The following is an 18,079-nucleotide window of genomic DNA, read 5'->3' on the forward strand; positions in this document are numbered from 1 at the left end:
TATTCCATGTCTCCAAGATGAAAGCAAGAAACTATATGAAAGATACATTGAATCATACAAGGTGGATCCTTTCAGTGAAGAAACCCTAGAACTGGGTGAAGAACTCACATCAATGATAGCCGATGAAAGATCAGAAAGATGGAAGGAATTGATAACCTCCACCAATATGACCCTAAACAGCAAAAAGGCCTGGACTACAATTTCAAAACTGAATAATGACAAAAATACCCAGACAAGAGTGGCTGCAGTAACACCTGACCAAGTAGCACATCAGCTTCTACTGAATGGGAAACCAGCCAAGAAAGCACGAGGCCAACTAAAAGCCCTGAAACGTGAAATGGACAAAGCCCTCAAGGATAGTGAAGATCATCTTGACTCTTTTACCCTGGAGGAGCTACTAGAGGCCTTGTCCCATCTGAAGGCAGGAAAAGCATCTGGACTGGATGGAATCACAACTGAGATGATTCAACACTTTGGCCCGAGAACCCTATCCTGGCTATTGGACCTCTTCAATGTATGCGCAAGGACAAACAGGCTGCCAAGTGCATGGAGGAAAGCAAGAGTAGTCGCCCTACTGAAACCGGGGAAAGATCCAAAATCCAAGAAAAGCTATCGCCCGATCTCCCTCCTGTGCATCGCATACAAGCTATTTGAGCGAATGCTTATGTCCCGCATGTCACCCAGTCTAGACGAACAACTGTCTCCAGACCAGGCTGGATTCCGACCAGGACGGTCAACATGTGGTCAACTTCTTAACCTTACACAATTCATAGAAGATGGGTTTGAGACAAAACAGGTCACTGGCACAGTCTTCGTCGACCTCACTGCAGCCTATGACACAGTGAATCACAAGATCCTACTCCTCAAAGTGGCTAAAATGATAAAGAATAAGAAAATTGTAAATATTATCCAGTCACTTATCGAAAACAGGCGCTTCTTTGTTGAAATGGATGGCCGGAAGAGCAGGTGGCGCACCCAGAAGAATGGTCTTCCCCAAGGATCAGTGCTGGCTCCAACACTTTTCAACATATATACAAATGATCAGCCTGAGTTCCCAAATATCCGCCGATTCATATATGCTGATGACCTATGCCTCGCAACACAGGATGTGTCCTTCCAACCAATCGAGAGCAGACTGACAAATGCCCTAGACACCCTTACAAAGTACTACACTAAAAACTCGCTGAACGCCAACCCAGGGAAAACAGAAGTGTGTGCATTTCACCTCAACAACCACCAAGCCCACAAAAAACTTAACATCAAGTGGAATGGCCAGACATTAGAGTACAACTACCACCCAGTGTACCTCGGAGTGACGCTTGATCGAACCTTCGGAGAACACGTGAGAAAGACCAAGGCAAAAGTGTCCACGCGTAATGCCCTCCTTGGAAAGCTGGCAAACATGAACTGGGGAACTGACCCTAAAACTCTAAGGACCACAGCATTGGCCCTCAGCTACTCAACTGCGGAGTACTGCTCAGCTGTATGGGCCCGATCATGCCATGCCTCCAAGCTAGACCCCGAGCTCAACAACGCCTGCCGGATCATAACGGGCCAGCTGAGAGCAACACCATTACCACTGGTCTACCGTGCAGCAGGAATAGCCCCACCACACATCCGGAGGGAAACTCATGCCCAAATACAAAAAATATAAAAAGGAAATGGACCAGAGACACCCCCTTCATGACCACAATTGCCCCAAAAGCAGGCTCAAATCAAGAAAAAGCTTCCTCACAGTAGAGAGCCTTCACCCAGACCACTCAGCATTCTTCCGCCTGGACAAATGGGTAGAATGGGACAAGACAGCAAACGATGCCCTCCAGCCCCCAACAGAAAAGCTCCCAGCAGGTACAGACCTCAAGAGAAAAGAATGGGTGGCGTTGAACAGAGCTAGAGCAAAGGTGGGAAACACCGCCACCAACCTCTTTAAATGGAAAATCTCACCGGGCACTGAATGCCCATGCGGTCACCCCAGACAGACCATGGACCACATCCTGTCCGAATGCTCGCTGGGACCTCACTGCACCAATGCTGACCTGAGGGAATGCAACCAGACTGCCCGGGACTGGCTGACTCACTGGCGCGACAAGATATGATGATGATTTCATGGTTTTTGTTTTTATGATATATATATATATATATATATATATATATATATATATATATATATATATATATATATATATATATATATATATATATATATATATATATATAGGGATGGTGGGTGTAGTGGTGGGGATAAGTCAGGCTGTCGATATAGCCGACCTCAACTTTCAAAAACAAGCAATTACAACAACGATATTATTATAGTGTTTGTAAGTACAGGCACTATTAAAATAATTATACGGAACAGATTTCAAAATAATCGTAGTATTAGAGATACAGATAATGGATATTAAAAAGTTATTCATTTATATAATTCATATTTGGTATTCATCATAATCTACTAACCGTGTACAGATAAATAGATAAATACCAAGATTAAACAAGACTTATATTTTAGTTTATCGTAGAACAAAGATTGTGCATTGGATGATTGTGTTGACCGGTAAAAAGTGAGGAATCATGGGAAACCGGTCTTCTTCGGGGAAGGTTATGCATATTCATGAGTACCTACGGAATACTCTTCGTTACAGTCGTAACGTCACTTCCTTCCTAATGACGCATGGTAACTTAGTAACACTGGCTCTAAACTATCGGAACAATGGCGGACGCCCGTATGAAATATTTCCCCGACGAGCATAAAAGACCATCCTTTGAAAATTGTTTTATAGTGAAATATGCAGATGATACTGCTATTCTTGGCTTATTAAAAGATAAAGTTACCGAAAAGAATTATTTCAAACAAATAAATATATTCACCGATTGGTGTAAACAAAATCAGCTTGAATTAAATGTTGAAAAAACGAAAGAACAGGTGTTTGGTGTAAAAAATAAAAACGACTTAAAGTGTGTGGCGATCGGTAAAGATGATGTTGAGATAGTTGACTATTTTAAATATTTAGGAATAACCATTGATAGTTCCCTCAATTTCTCTCAACATATTAATATAATTTCTAAGAAAGTTGCCCAAAGATTATACATCCTAAGGAAATTGAGAACATTTCAAGTAAGGAAGAAAACTATGTTAAGAGTTTATGACTCATTGATTAAAAGTGTAATTGCGTTTGGCTGCACCATATGGTTTGGAGATGCCAACTTAAAGATAAATCAAAAATTTCAAAATCTATCAAAGAGGCATCAAAAATAATAAACCATCCTCTTGATGGAGTAGAAAGAATTCATAGAAAAGCAATAGAAAGGAAAGCATTCTCAATTACCAACAATAAAAAACATATTTTATAACATGAATTTAGTCTTTTACCATCTGGGAGAAGGTTTTGTCAGATTAAATGTAGAACTAACAAGTATAAATCAACGTTCGTTCCATCAGCAATAAAAATTTTGAATATTTCATATAGTACAGAAAAACCAAGGATTGATTCGTTGACTGATTAACTGATTAATCTATTTAATGTAAGATTAACTGACCAATTGATAATGATGATAATTTTTGGTGTCGAATTGCCACAATCGTAACAAATTGAAAACGAAATGAATATGTTTATGTTGTGTATATCGCACGTGTGAAAGAAAGAGAGAGAGAGAGAGAGAGAGAGAGAGAGAGAGAGAGAGAGAGAGAGAGTGAGAGAGAGAGAGAGTGAGAGAGTGAGAGAGAGAGAGAGAGAGAGAGAGAGAGAAAATAAGTAGGAGTGAAATATCTGTTCAATCTTACAGTTATCGTTTAACATTATAACAAGTGTAACTAAATGACAAATTGCCATATTTATGGACAATAAAGATCTATTATTATTATTATTATTATTATTATTATTATCATTATTATTATTATTATTATTATTATTATTATTATTATTATTATTATTATTATTATTATGGCATGGCGCTGGCTTCCGGCGACAACAGACGTGTTGTGAATATTTACCTATTTTCTACACATATTTTTATTCATTTATCATTCAATCGTCGGAATTTAAGCCTAATTTTTATTCAAAATGGATGTGAAGTATATATTGTTCCTGATTTTTATATTTATTAGTGTATTTATAAGCATAAATGGTGTTTTAGCCTGTGATTTTACTGCCAAAATAAGCCTATCGATAACTTATACTCCAGAGACTCTCCGATCCCTCCAACCCGTGTCACCCCCACCACCCACTATTGACACATCGTTTATTAAAGTAAGAAAGAGGGGAGAAAGGGAGGAATAAAAACAAAATTTAACAGACGGCCTTTTCGTCCATTTTTACCCTGTGTAGTGACAGGTAATGTAAGATCACTGAAAAATAAAATTGATGAACTGTTTTCACTGTGTCGTTTTTATAGTGACTATCGTCAAGCCTCCATAATAGCGTTAACAGAGACTTGGCTATCTCCTCACATACCATCATCATGTTTTAATATTGAACAATATTCACTATTTCGAGGAGATCGGACTAATGTAAATAAACGAACTGGGGGTGGGGTGTGCACATATATTAACAACAAATGGTGCCACCCCAATAACTGTCAGATAAAGAAAATGTATTGTGACGATTATATTGAATTTATTACTGTTTCATCACGACCATATTACCTACCCCGGGAATATACTCATGTCATCATCATCAACGTCTACATTCCACCATCATCAGACAACACCACAGCGAAAAATATTTTGAGGAAAGAAATACAGGACATTCAAATTAAGTCACCCGATGCCGTATTGATGGTCACTGGCGATTTTAACCAATGTAACGATTTTACTCTCCCGGGACTTCATCAATACGTGGACTGCGAGACAAGGGACAAAAAAACATTAGATTTATTCCTGTGTAATATTAAAAATAGTTATAAATGTTTACCCCGTGCCCCATTAGGTTTATCTGACCACTGCATGCTCTTGCTACTCCCCACCTACCGCCCTGTTTTTAAACGTGTAAAACCAGTAAAGAAAAGTGTACAGATCTGGAACGGAAGTGTGTGTGAAGATTTGCGTGGTTGTTTTGAATGCACTGACTGGAATGTTTTTATCGAATCATGTGATAGTGTGGATGAGCTGAATGACTGTGTGAGTGAGTATTTAAAATTCTGTGAACAGCTAGTGTCTTGTAAAAAAGAAATAAAATATTATCCTAACAACAAGCCTTGGATAACAAAAGATCTAAAACTTTTATTGAACCAAAAGAAAACTCTCTTTACTAGTGGAAACAAAAAAGATCTGAAAACAAAACAAAAAGAGATAAAGAGGGTAATATCTAGTTGTAGAGACAAGTACAAAAATAAAATTGAAAAATGCTTTTCTTTTGGGGATATACGGGACACGTGGCGGGGCTTAAAACTGCTGTGAACTATAATCCAAAGCCCACGATTATATCAGAAGATATCGAAATTGAAACTTTAAATAAATTTTATTCACGTTTCGACACAGCAAACAAATTTGATATTGAAAATGAAAAACATAAATTAGACAGGGCTTTGGAAGATGAAATGGCTGTTGAGGTCAGTGAAGAGGAAACGAGATTCGTATTTTCGAAACTAAACGAGAGGAAGGCTACTGGGCCGGATGGATTGAAAGGAAAACTATTAAAAGAATGTGCCCACCAGCTTTCCCCCATTTATACACATATTTTTAACTGGTCCCTCCAATGCGTTTCAATCCCTGAAATTTGGAAAACTTCGAAAATTATTCCTGTTCCAAAAAAAGAAAAACTTGAAACTATGAACGATCTCAGACCTGTTGCACTGACTTCAATAGTCATGAAATCTTTAGAAAAACTTGTTCTTGTTAAAATTAGGAATCAGTTTATGCCATTGAGTGATAGTCATCAATTTGCTTACAAACCAGGACGGGGCGTAGAGGATGCCATTTTGCTGTTTACAAACAACATCTACAGGCATCTAGATCACGCTAGGAGCTATTGCAGATTGCTTTTTGCAGATTTTTCTTCAGCGTTCAATACAATGCAACCTCAGTTGGTTGTTCAAAAATTGACTAGTCTGAATTTAAACAAGTATATAATTGCTTGGGTGCTCGAATTTCTTACGGAGAGAGCACAATATGTTCAATTAGGGCAAAACAAATCTTCCTGTATAACTACAAATACTGGCGCTCCTCAAGGTTGTGTATTGTCCCCTGTATTATTCACAATATACACGAATGACTGTAGAAGTCAAAACCTGAGTGTACCTTTAATAAAGTTTGCAGATGACACCGCTCTTCAAGGCCTCATAACAAATGGCAACGAAGTGGCTTATAGGCAAGAAATTGATAGATTTGTGTTTTGGTGTGATGCCCACCACCTAGAGCTTAACATAAGCAAGACAAAGGAGCTAGTGATTGACTTTAGGAGAGTGAAGGAACCGATAGAACCGTTAAAATTAAAGGACCAATTCGTCCAGCGAGTTCCTCACTACAAATACCTTGGTGTAACGATTGATGACAGGCTCAAGTGGGATGAACACTTGAAAATAATGAGGCATAAGATGTGCAGACGTACATATTTTTTATCGAAACTCTCTCAGTTTAGAATAGATAAAACCCTCTGCACATTATTTTATAGAGCAGTAATCGAAAGTGTTTTGTCATTTTGTATAACAGCTTGGGAGGCAATTGCTTAGCAGTGGAAAGGAACAAAATAAATTCAAATATTAAAAAATCCATTAAACGCTATATAAATGATGTTGACGATGTAGATCTTTTATACGAGAAATTTTGTATAAATAAAATAACTAAAATATTAAATGACCAGTATCATCCACTAAGACCATCAATTATTATGTCAGAAAGAAGTGGTCGCCCTTTCTCTATTTCAACGAAAACAGAGAGAAACCGAAAATCTTTTCTGCCGTCCAGTATTAGGCTTTATAACAACAAGCAATAATCATTTTATATAATTATTTCTCATTTTTCCTTTTTTAAAATATAAATATTAATTTATTAATTTATTTGTTTTGCAATCTTTTCAATTTTCAATTTATAGTGACAGTTTTAACTATTTTACAGTGTTTAAATTATTCATATTATAAAGCGCAGCTCTGGTTATAGAGCTGCTCCTTTTTTATATATATACATCCTATTTCCATTGTATTTTTATCTTATGTGTAAATTATAACACGTCTGTACAAAAAATTTCCTTTTTGGGATGCAATAAAGTATTATTATTTATTATTATTATTATTATTATTATTATTATTATTATTATTATTATTATTATTATTATTATAAAAGTGTATCCAGAGGGAAAAAAAACATAAATTTGATCATATTTTGACTTTTACACATTCTGATCACAAGGCATATGAAAAGTTCTAGCCAGCTTGAAGAATAAAAAGTAATGATTTTCTTTGTTTAGAACCAAGATGGCCGCCGTTGCCGGACGGCGTGACATCAGACTACTGAATCCAATTCACAATACAGAATGAAAGAGTCGGGGGAGGGGTGGGCGAGTTGGCTGAGTGGATAAAGTTGAGGCCTGTCAGGGTCTCAGGTTTGATCGAGACAATATATTATATCTAAAATACAAGATCCATTTTGAGAACTCTTTTTTTTAACGGAATGCTGCCTTTTAAGCTTCATATTTGCCGGCATGTAAGAAGTGCCTCCCTCCGTAGCCCTCGTAAAGTTATAGCCTGACACTGAAAGCCAAAAAGACTGGTATTTTGACGTCATTATTTGGTTTTTGCACCGCCTAGTGAGTTGTCGTTAGTAGAGCACAAGGAAACAAGTGGTCCCATTGGTTGAACATTTGAATACAACTCACGATTTATTTTCTTTTGTGGCCAAAGACTGACATTTTGACGCTCCATCCCACATGTCAGAAATGCCTGCGGTTCACAACCCCGACATAATACCACTTGTAATGATTGGCCAAATATAAGAAGTAAAATGTCTGTGACCAAATTGAAAAAAAAAAAACAAAAAAAAAAAAACAAAAAAAAAAAACAAAAACAAAAACAAAAAACAAAGACAATGTCCTTTTGTCAAAATGCGACAATAATATAATCCTCACGTACCTGAATACGGTCAACGCTCCCAACTCAACGCATTATGTCCGTGTAAAAGATCTATTATCTCTCAAGACCCTTACTTATCCTCTTTTCCCACCGTCTAATTCCCAGTCAATATTTTTTCTTTAGCCCAAAAGACCGCAGAGCCCCAATGAAAACAAATACTAATTTGCCTAGATCCCTCTTTCCCACTTACTTTGCCGTGCTATTCCAAAACACTTTTTAAAGAAAAAAAACTTGGCTAGAAAAACTTACTTATTCAAATTCGATCAATTAATACGACCCCCCCCCCCCCCCCCTTCCCTACCTTGCCAAAAAGCCTTAAACTTGCATCTTTTCTTCTTTTTTTTAAGTCTTAAATTTAAGATTTTTGGCATGTTGAAGGTTCATGTTACTCCATAGATATTTGAAAAACAATTTCCTGGCAAAAAAAAGAGAGTTTTTTTTTTAGAGGAGAGAAAGAAAGAAAGAAAGAAAGATAGAGAGAAAACAAGAAAGAAAGACAGAAAGAAAGAAAGAAAGAAAGAAAAAGTCTTGTTAGTTTCGCGGCACCATTCTTCACGCCTCAAGTGAATCCTACTTTTTCACGTAATCCTAGAACGAGATCGCTTCGAGGTATTTTTTCGGTCGCGTGTTTGGATCTGGACCGTAGCCATCGTTATGATATAGCCCGACACTGAAATCCAAAAGGACTGGCAGTTTGACGTCAATTTTTGGTCGGTGTCAGCGTAGCCATCGTTATGATATATCCTGACACTGAAATCCAAAAGGACTGGCAGTTTGACGTCAATTTTTGGTCACTGTCAGCGTAGCCATCGTTATGTTACAGCCTGACACTGAAATCCAAAAGGACTGGCAGTTTGACGTCAATTTTTGGTCAGTGTCAGCGTAGCCATCGTTATGATATAGCCTGACACTGAAACCCAAAAGGACTGGCAATTTGACGTCAATTTTTGGTCAGTATCACCGTAGCCATCGTTATGATATAGCCTGACACTGAAATCCAAAAGGACTGGCAGTTTGACGTCAATTTTTGGTCAGTATCACCGTAGCCATCGTTATGATATAGCCTGACACTGAAATCCAAAAGGACTGGCAGTTTGACGTCAATTTTTGGTCAGTGTCACCGTAGCCATCGTTATGTTATAGCCTGACATTGAAATCCAAAAGGACTGGCAGTTTGACGTAAATTTTTGGTCAGTGTCACCGTAGCCATCGTTATGATATAGCCTGACACTGAAATCCAAAAGGCCTGGCAGTTTGACGTCAATTTTTGGTCAGTGTCAGCGTAGCCATCGTTATGATATAGCCTGACACTGAAACCCAAAAGGACTGGCAGTTTAACGTCATTATTTGGTTTTTGCACCACCTAGTGAGTTGTTGTTTTTTGTTTGTTTTTAAGGGTTTTACGGCGCTTGCAACACATCTAGGTTATATCAGCGCCAGTAAAAAGGAAGAAAATGGGACAGTAAAAAGTTCTAGAATTACAATTAAAGCACCCAAGAAAAAGTAAGACATAGGGGCTGGGAACAAATAGGGATCAGATGTGGATTCCAAGAGCATACCACCAATGTACTTAGTCTGAGATCACCTAAAAGTCTCATCCAGACACAAGCACAGGTCCCAACTAAGAGGAATACACTCAAATGTTTACAAATCAAATATAATATAATATGTAAACTAAACATAATACAATGCATAAAAGAGAGATGATTTACAAGGAAAAAAATATCATCTCCCAAAACTACAACTATACATTCGACTGTTTCCCTCCCAGCCAAGAAATTCCAGCCAGGGTCAGGACAAAACCAAGTAATTTCATTCCAAGACAACGACAGGAAACAATTGGAAAACGGGTATGGGGGATAGAAGACACAGCATGTACCTCCCTGCCCACTATGGGAGGTCAGGATCCCCCCAGGAGTTGTCGTTAGTAGAGCTCATGGAAACAAGTTATTTCATTGGTTGAACCATTGAATACAACTCACGATTTGTTTTCTTTTGTGGCAAAAGACTGGCATTTTGACGTCATTTTTTGGTCAGTGTCAGGCCATAACTTTACGAAGGTCACGGAAGAGCTCAAGAAAACAAGTGATTCCATTCGTTGAACTATTGAATACAAGTCACGACTTGTCTTTTGACGTCATTTTTGGTCAGGGTCAGGCTAGAAGTTAACGATGGCTACGCTCTATGGGCATGACCTGCACGTCTCCACAGGATTTAACTGATAGAGGGCCGATAACGATTGTATAGATAGTTCGAAGATGACGTCACTCATGTCTTTGTTATTGTTTTTTTGCCATCCGCGTTTATGAGTAATGCTCACTGAACTGTATTAACCCGACTATAAACGTTCATGGATACACACAGTTTTGTGTGTTGGTCCGTTATACTTCCGGATGGCAATGTTATGAGCTTCTTAGCCAAGCGCATACTGTCTATAGATATTAGACTAGACCACCGATATTTCCGATTTCTATGGACAAAACTTCCATGATTACATAACGACACAGTGTAAAAATAGATCGTGTTGTATGTCCGTGTATGTATCATGATGTCTGCCCACCCGTGAAAAGATAATACCTTTGACTACTCGGCCGCACTCTTGAAAAACACATTTGCTTTGCTAAGACGAGGGTCATTTAAATCGATCGATATTTGAAGGACGAGTTTTCTGGCCAAATTTCTAAATATGTGTATTTCCAGAGCACAGCACTACTGTGCCGCACTTCAAAAAAGATAAATCATAATAAAAAATATTTAAAAACACAAAAAAGACATTCAAAAAAAAAAAAAGCATATTATCTAAAATTGTGGTCAGAAAAATGGTCCTTCAAATATTGATTGATAATAATTACCCTCACCATGTCAGTAGCTCTTAAACCTGGGACTTTCAAGGAGGAAATATTTTTTTAAAACCGCGGAAGGACGAGAGACGCATGCGCACAACCAATATGACGTTCTCTCTCTAATAACTTTTCCGCCGGTCACGTCACAGACGATGGTGACGTCCAATCAAGGGACGCTACTCTTCCGCTAATCTCATTCCCTATTGATCCAGATAAACTTCAAGGATCCTCGTTATATAAATATTGGTATTTTCTATTTTGTATCATTTTAGCATAACAGCATAACCCTGACATTTTCATTGGACTGACTTTACATACCTACTGTGTTTATTTGCTCTGTATGAAATAAACTTTCCACCGATATGAAATGAGAATCTGAAAATAATTTATCATCATCATCATCAGTGTCATTTTGAATAACCCTTTCCATGCGAGATTCGACACTAATCGCAGCTACCGTTAAGTTAAAAGCCTGACACTGAAACCGTGGCCTTCGTAAAGTTATGGCCTGATACTGACCAAAAAATGACGTCAAAATTCCAGTCTTTTGCCACAAAAGAAAACAAATCGTGAGTTGTATTCAATAGTTCAACCAATGAAATGACTTGTTTCCTTGAGCTCGACTAACGAGAACTCACTAGGCGGTGCAAAAACCAAATAATGACGTCAAAATGCCAGTCCTTTTGGATTTCAGTGTCAGGCTTATATAACATAACGATGGCTACGGCCTGACACTGAAGCCCAAAAAGACTGGCAGTTTGACATTATTTGGATTTTGCACCGCCTAGTGAGTTGTTGTTAGTAGAGCTCAAGGAAACAAGTGATCCCATTGGTTGAACTATTGAATACAACTCACGATTTGTTTTCTTTTGTGGCCAAAGACTGGTCTTTTGACGTCAATTTTTGGTCAGTGTCAGGCTATAACTTTACGAAGGTCACGCACTAATCCGGTATTTAACAATCAGATGGAACGAAATTGACGTCACTCAGCTCTTTGTCGTTTTTTAGCCAGCCATTTTTATGAGTAATTCTCACTAAGTCGAGGATATTAATGATTTTATATGATACGTTCCCTTAACTTAATTTATTATGATTTGAGCTTTATTATAGCGCAAAATTCGCTTAATGTGCTCTAAGCCATTTACAAGGGGCTTCGAAGCCAAAACAACGCTTTAAAATGTAGGACGAGACATGACGCTTCAATTGGATTCAAGAGTCTGATGTCACGTCGCCCAGCAACGGTGAGCAGCGTGGTTCTAAACAAAGAAAATTGGTACTTTTTATTCTTCATGCTGGCTAGAACTTTTCATATGTCATGTGATCAGAATGTCTAAAAGTCAGAACATGATCAATTTATAATGTTTTTCTCCTCGGGATACACTTTTATGCTCGTCCGAGAAATATTTCATAAGGGCATCCGCCATTGTTCCAATAGTTTTGAGCCAGTTACTAAGTTACTAGGCGTGAATACGAGGGAAGTGACGTCATGACTGTTGAAGCGTATTTGGATTCAATAGTCTGATGTCACGTCGCCCAGCAACGGCGGTCATCTTGGTTCTAAAAAAATAAAATCATTACTTTTTATACTTCATGCTGGCTAGAACTTTTCATATGTCTTGTGATCAGAATGTCTAAAAGTCAAAACATGATCAATTTATAATGTTTTTCTCCTCGGGATAAACTTTTATGCCCGTCCGAGAAATATTTCATAAGGGCGTCCGCCATTGTTCCGATAGTTTAGAGCCAGTTACTAAGTTACCACACGTCATTACGAGGGAAATGACGTCATGACTGTTGAAGCCTATTATCTAAGAATTCCATCGAATTTACTCCAAAATTTATGTCAAAGGAACCTACCGTCCAAAAGTCTAATCGTCGCAACTGGAATCCTCAGGTTCAATTTTAGTCCTTTTTAGTTTATCTTCTTTTCGTTCATAGTTCTTTCGAATCCCTGAAAATGAAAGAAAATACATAGATAAATAAATAAATAAAATGCCACAAAATGAGAAAGGGAGTGGTGAACTACTAACTACTACTACTACTACATACTACTACTACTACTACTACTACTACTACTACTACTTACTACTACTACACTACTACTACTACTACTACACTACTACTACTACTACTACTACTACTACTACTACTACTACTACTATTACTACAACTACTACTACATACTACTACTACTACTACTACTACTACTACTACTACTACTACTACTACTACTACTACTACTAACTACTACTACTACTACTACTACTACTACTACTACTACTACTACATACTACTATCTACTATATTACTACTACTACTACTACTACTACTACTACTACTACTACTACTACTACTACTACTACTACTACTACTACTACTACTACTACGACGACGACGACGACGACTACTACTATACTTATTATAGTCGGAAATCAGACAATTGTCGGATATTTTACAAGTCTGATGAAATTGTAGTGTATCTAGTAAAACATTAGACGCTAGTGCAGCCTCCTCGCCTTGAAAGAGTCAAATTAATCATTGAAATTTGAAACGTTCTATCTCGATTTTAGCATTGGAGAAAATACCACCACGCCCTGTCGGTGTCACTCGATACAGGATGTGGAAATAACGATGGATGGATGTGGATGCTTGGTGAAGTGGGTGGGGACGGGGATGTGGAACGGGTTGGGGGGGGGGGGGGGGGGGGGGGGGGGGCGAAGTGTCAATGCGTATATTGTATATACGTCATGATTCTATTTTCTGTTGTTGTAAATAACAACCCCAACCCGGCCTTTCTTTCAATCTCTCCCTAACGTCTCTCCCCCCCCCCCCCCCCTCTCCCTCTTTCTTCTCCCCTCCCCCTTTCGTTCTCTCTCTCTCTCTCTCTCTCTCTCTCTCTCTCTCTCTCTCTCTTCTCACACATAACCTTTTATTCTATCTGAATACCCCAAGACCAACTCCCCCTCCCCCCTCCCCCTTCCGTACACAAACACATAACACACACTCTCACAAACACACACTCTCACAAACACACACTCTCACAAACACACACACACAAACAGACACACACAAACACACATACATACACAGAGAGAGGGGGGGGGGAGAGAGAGGGGGGAGAGAGAAAGAGAGAGAGAGAGGGGAGAGAGGGGAGGGGGAAGAGAGGGAGAGAGAGGGGAGGGAGAGAGAGATAGAGAGAGAGAGAGAGACGGGGGAGAGAGATATTTATATAGAGAGGGAGAGAGAGAGGGAGGGAGAGGGAGGGAGAGTGAGAGGGGGGGAGAGAAATAGAGAGAGAGAGAGAGGAGGAGGAGGAGGAGAGAGAGAGAGAGAGAGAGAGAGAGAGAGAGAGAGAGAGAGAGAGAGGAGAGAGAGAGTTAACATACCCGGCAACCTGTTCATTGATTTGTTTTGAATAATATCAATCTCCTTGACTAGTTCTATCGGTAATTGCATTGTAGCATTCGTTGTCATCTGACATTTGGAGTACCTGGTGGTGATGATGATGATGGATGATGTTTGCAAGGATGTGGCGGGTAATGGGGGGGGGGGGGGAGGAAGGGGGTGAGGGGGGATGGAGGGAATGGGGAGGGGGTGGGTGGTTGAGGGTGGAATATGATGTGATGGTGGTGGTGATCGTGTTGGTGGTGTGATGATAATGATGATGATGAGTGAGTGTTGGTGTGATGATGATGATGATGATGATATGATGATGATGATGATGATGATGATGATGATGATGAGATGATGATGATGAGGTGCGTTTTTGAGGGTGAGTGGTTGGAGGGTAGGGGGAGGGTGGTGGTGGTCGCCTCGCCACCAGGTCATCATCATCCTCATCATCATCATTTAATGTACCTACACACAAAATTATGTGTAACCTTGAACATTTATTGTCTGATTGATAGAATTGAGTGAAAAGTGCTCATTGTCTGGCTAAAAACAATAACGAACAGGTTGACGTCAATTTCGTTCCTTCTATTATGACGGAATGAACTATGATTACTTCCAGTGTCATCTCATAAGAGGTCGACAGAAAAGGACTCGTCATTCTTCGGTATGAACTCGATGAGAAAATCGAATTTTGGGTCGAAATTGACAGACATTTCTGCAATAAAATTGCAGATTCCATTTTTTCCTGCCCATCAATGTTTTGTTTATTCATCTTAACAACCCCACTACCACATTATCTCATTCATCTGTAGTGTTTCATTCATCCTGTTTTGTTGATAAAGGGGAAACCGAAACGTCCATTTTATCTGTTTTCGTAATTAAATTGAAGCTTACATTCAATTTCACATTGTTATTTATTTCTTCGAGCTTCGAGCAGCACCACTGACATTTCTTCATGCAGGACGTCGGCGGATTGTATCCCGGAACACTGTTACTCTGGCTGGACTCCACAAGGAAAAAGGAAACGAGGTGGACCTAAGGAAAACCAGGAGTAGAACTGTATGGAGAGAACTAAAAGCCCAGGGACTCATCCAGCGAAAGACCCAAAACATTGGCGATCACTAAGACTTGTTGTTGCCTCAAACTAGACAACGCAGAGGGGATTGAGTGACCAGACATTAGAAACCTGGAGAAGAATTGCATGGAGAGAACTCAAAGTCCAGGGCTTCAGTCTGCAGACTGCAACTCATCCAGCGAAAGAGCCAGAACATTGGCGATCACTTTCTGTTGCCTCAAGCACCCGACGACGGTAAAGTGAGGATTGAGTGAGCGAGTGAACACACATTAGAAATTAAGAGGTCTTCAAGATTAAGCAACAAGACATAGTCTTTTCATTGAAGGCATTCATTTCAACTCGAATTAAATGTTAATATTGAATTAAAAGCAACAGGTTCATATCGAGATAATACTGTTTTAAGACTATGATTCCTGTATTCTATCTCTTTAACCCGCTCCTCACCACCTATATCAAAATCGTCACATTTGTTACGACACAATAAATAGATAAACATTTTTCTAATAGGGAATAGTAGTAGTAGCGTATGGCTACACCTCCAAATGTATTTCGTCAACCCAGCTTCTAAAGTCTTCCCCCGCCCTAAGGATGGTTTCGTAGCCACGATAGGGAATGAGATTAGCGGAAGAGTGGCGGAAGCGAGGACGAGAGACGCATGCGCACAACCAACATGACGTTCTCTCTCTAATAACTTTTTCCGACGGTGACGTCAAAGACTATGGGTGACGTCCAATCAAGGGACGCTACTCTTCCGCTAATCGCATTCCCTATTCAGATTTATTTTGTACGTCACAAACTTTGAAGAATAATCTTTGTTTAATTAATAAGAACATAAAGTTGTTTTGTAGAGAGCTTGTTTGAGTTTTAAAAAATCAACGTTCTGCTGGGTAAGTCTGCCATTTTGGGAATATACTGAAAATGATCGGTAAGGAAAGAGTTTAAAATATCAAGGTTAGTTCACAGGTCCTTGATGCGAATCCAAATACAAAGACGCAATGTGGACATTCTATTAATAATAATTTGTAACTGAAGGCGAAGGGTTGGAATAATAAAAATCGGATTTATCATATCTATGATTATTCAACATACATACAAAAATATTATAAAACATAAATATGGTGTTTGCAATGAAAAAGTATGGAAAAGAACACAACAGAAACCAATGGGAGAGGAAATAGGAAGAAGACGATGGAGGTGGATTGGACACACGCTTAGAAAGAACGACTCCACTATAACAAAGAAAGTATTGGACTGGAACCCTCAGGGCAAAAGATCAAGGGGAAGGCCAAGAGGAACATGGAGAAGAATTAAAGAAGCTGATATACAGAGAAGTGGTAAGACCTGGAATGAGATTAAAAAGATAGCTCAGGATAGAGAAGGATGGAAACTGTTTGTCTGTGGCCTACGGTAAAGGCTGCCTGAAGCCGGTGATCGTAAAATACTAACGAAAGAGTGAAAATGGAAAGGATTCGTATGGGAACAAAACAGACAATGGACGTTTCGGGTACATACCCTTCGTCAGCACAACAATACACAAATAAACGTGGAAAACAAATAAAATATAATGAAAAATAACTTGTATCGTCTGTACTCAATGGTGGTTGCAGTATGAATGAAATGTTAGCGTGGCGTGGGTAGAGGATAGGGTGCCCCAGGGGGTGATCTAATTGATAAGCAAAGGTCAGCGTCAGGGAACAGAACTTTCCAGACTATAATGGAAGATAAAAGACATATTGGTAGTAGTAGTAGTAGTAGTAGTAGTAGTAGTAGTAGTAGTAGTAGTAGTTGTAGTAGTAGTAGTTAACAACAAGATATGAAGTGAGTAGAAAAGTGCCAGAAGACAATAGAGAATAAAAATTTTTTTTTTTTCGCGGCGGTGGTGGGGTTTGAACCTGCGACCTTATTGGTACGACAACTCCGCCTGGCAGGTGAGAGCGTGGCTCTACCGTGTGAGCTATCCACGAACACAAAAATATTCGTTTTCAAACCCAAAGTCATTTCTAGATCCCTCTCTCACCCACTTCTTGAGATCGCCGATTCGTTCGCCACCATCGCGAAGTAATTTTGACCAGCAGTTAAGCTTAAAAGCCAATATTCTCATCACAAACATATAACATAGAAACGATTGAGACATTGAGTATAGTAGTAGTTGTAGTAGTAGTAGTAGTAGTAGTAGTAGTAGTAGTAGTAGTAGTAGTAGTAGAACGCTGTAGTGGAACAGTAGGGGGGGGGGGGTGGGGGGGGGCGAGGTGAAAGGGTCACGGCGGAGGTGGGGGGGGGGGGGGGGGGGGGGTTTGTTGGGATGAGCGAAGGTCGAATCTTCGCGAAGGAACGTTGCGATAGTAAAGTGGAATACACCAATAAATAGATAGATGGATAGGCAGATAGATAGGTAGATGGTCAGAAAAGAGGGGAGAGAAGGGAGAGAGGGAGAGAGAGAGAGAGAGAGAGAGAGAGAGAGAGAGAGAGAGAGAGAGAGAGAGAGAGAGAGAAATTAATAAAAGAAAAAAAAATTAAAATAAAAATTAAAAAAAATTAAAAAAAAAAAAAAAAGGGAGGGGGGGGGGGGTTGGTTTGGGAGGCGGACCGGTAGAGAGGGGAATCAGAGAGAGAGAGAGAGAGAGGGGGGGAGGGAGAAGAAGAGGGAGGGGGGGGGACAAAGAAAGAAAGAAAGAAAAAGAAAGAAAGAGAGAGAGAGAGAGAGAGAGAG

At 39.2% G+C, this 18,079-nt stretch overlaps 1 protein-coding gene and 1 pseudogene across 6 annotated transcripts in view; one reads left to right on the top strand and one right to left on the bottom strand.

Moving 5' to 3' along the window:
- The window catches only part of LOC144957880 (unconventional myosin-Ia-like), a 228,203-nt gene that overhangs the window by 153,019 nt on the left and 57,105 nt on the right, over positions 1–18,079 (bottom strand). The window lies entirely within an intron of this gene.
- The window catches only part of LOC144957649 (diacylglycerol kinase beta-like), a 42,698-nt pseudogene continuing 40,114 nt past the window's right edge, over positions 15,496–18,079 (top strand). The window contains exon 1 of the transcript XR_013642186.1: positions 15,496–15,603. The product of XR_013642186.1 is annotated as a diacylglycerol kinase beta-like (transcript). The remainder of the gene's footprint in view (positions 15,604–18,079) is intronic.

The sequence above is a fragment of the Berghia stephanieae genome, chromosome 12 (genome assembly GCF_034508935.2).
Source record: "Berghia stephanieae isolate SIO BIC M18660-M18661 chromosome 12, UCSD_Bste_1.3, whole genome shotgun sequence".
NCBI classification, from domain to species: domain Eukaryota; kingdom Metazoa; phylum Mollusca; class Gastropoda; order Nudibranchia; family Aeolidiidae; genus Berghia; species Berghia stephanieae.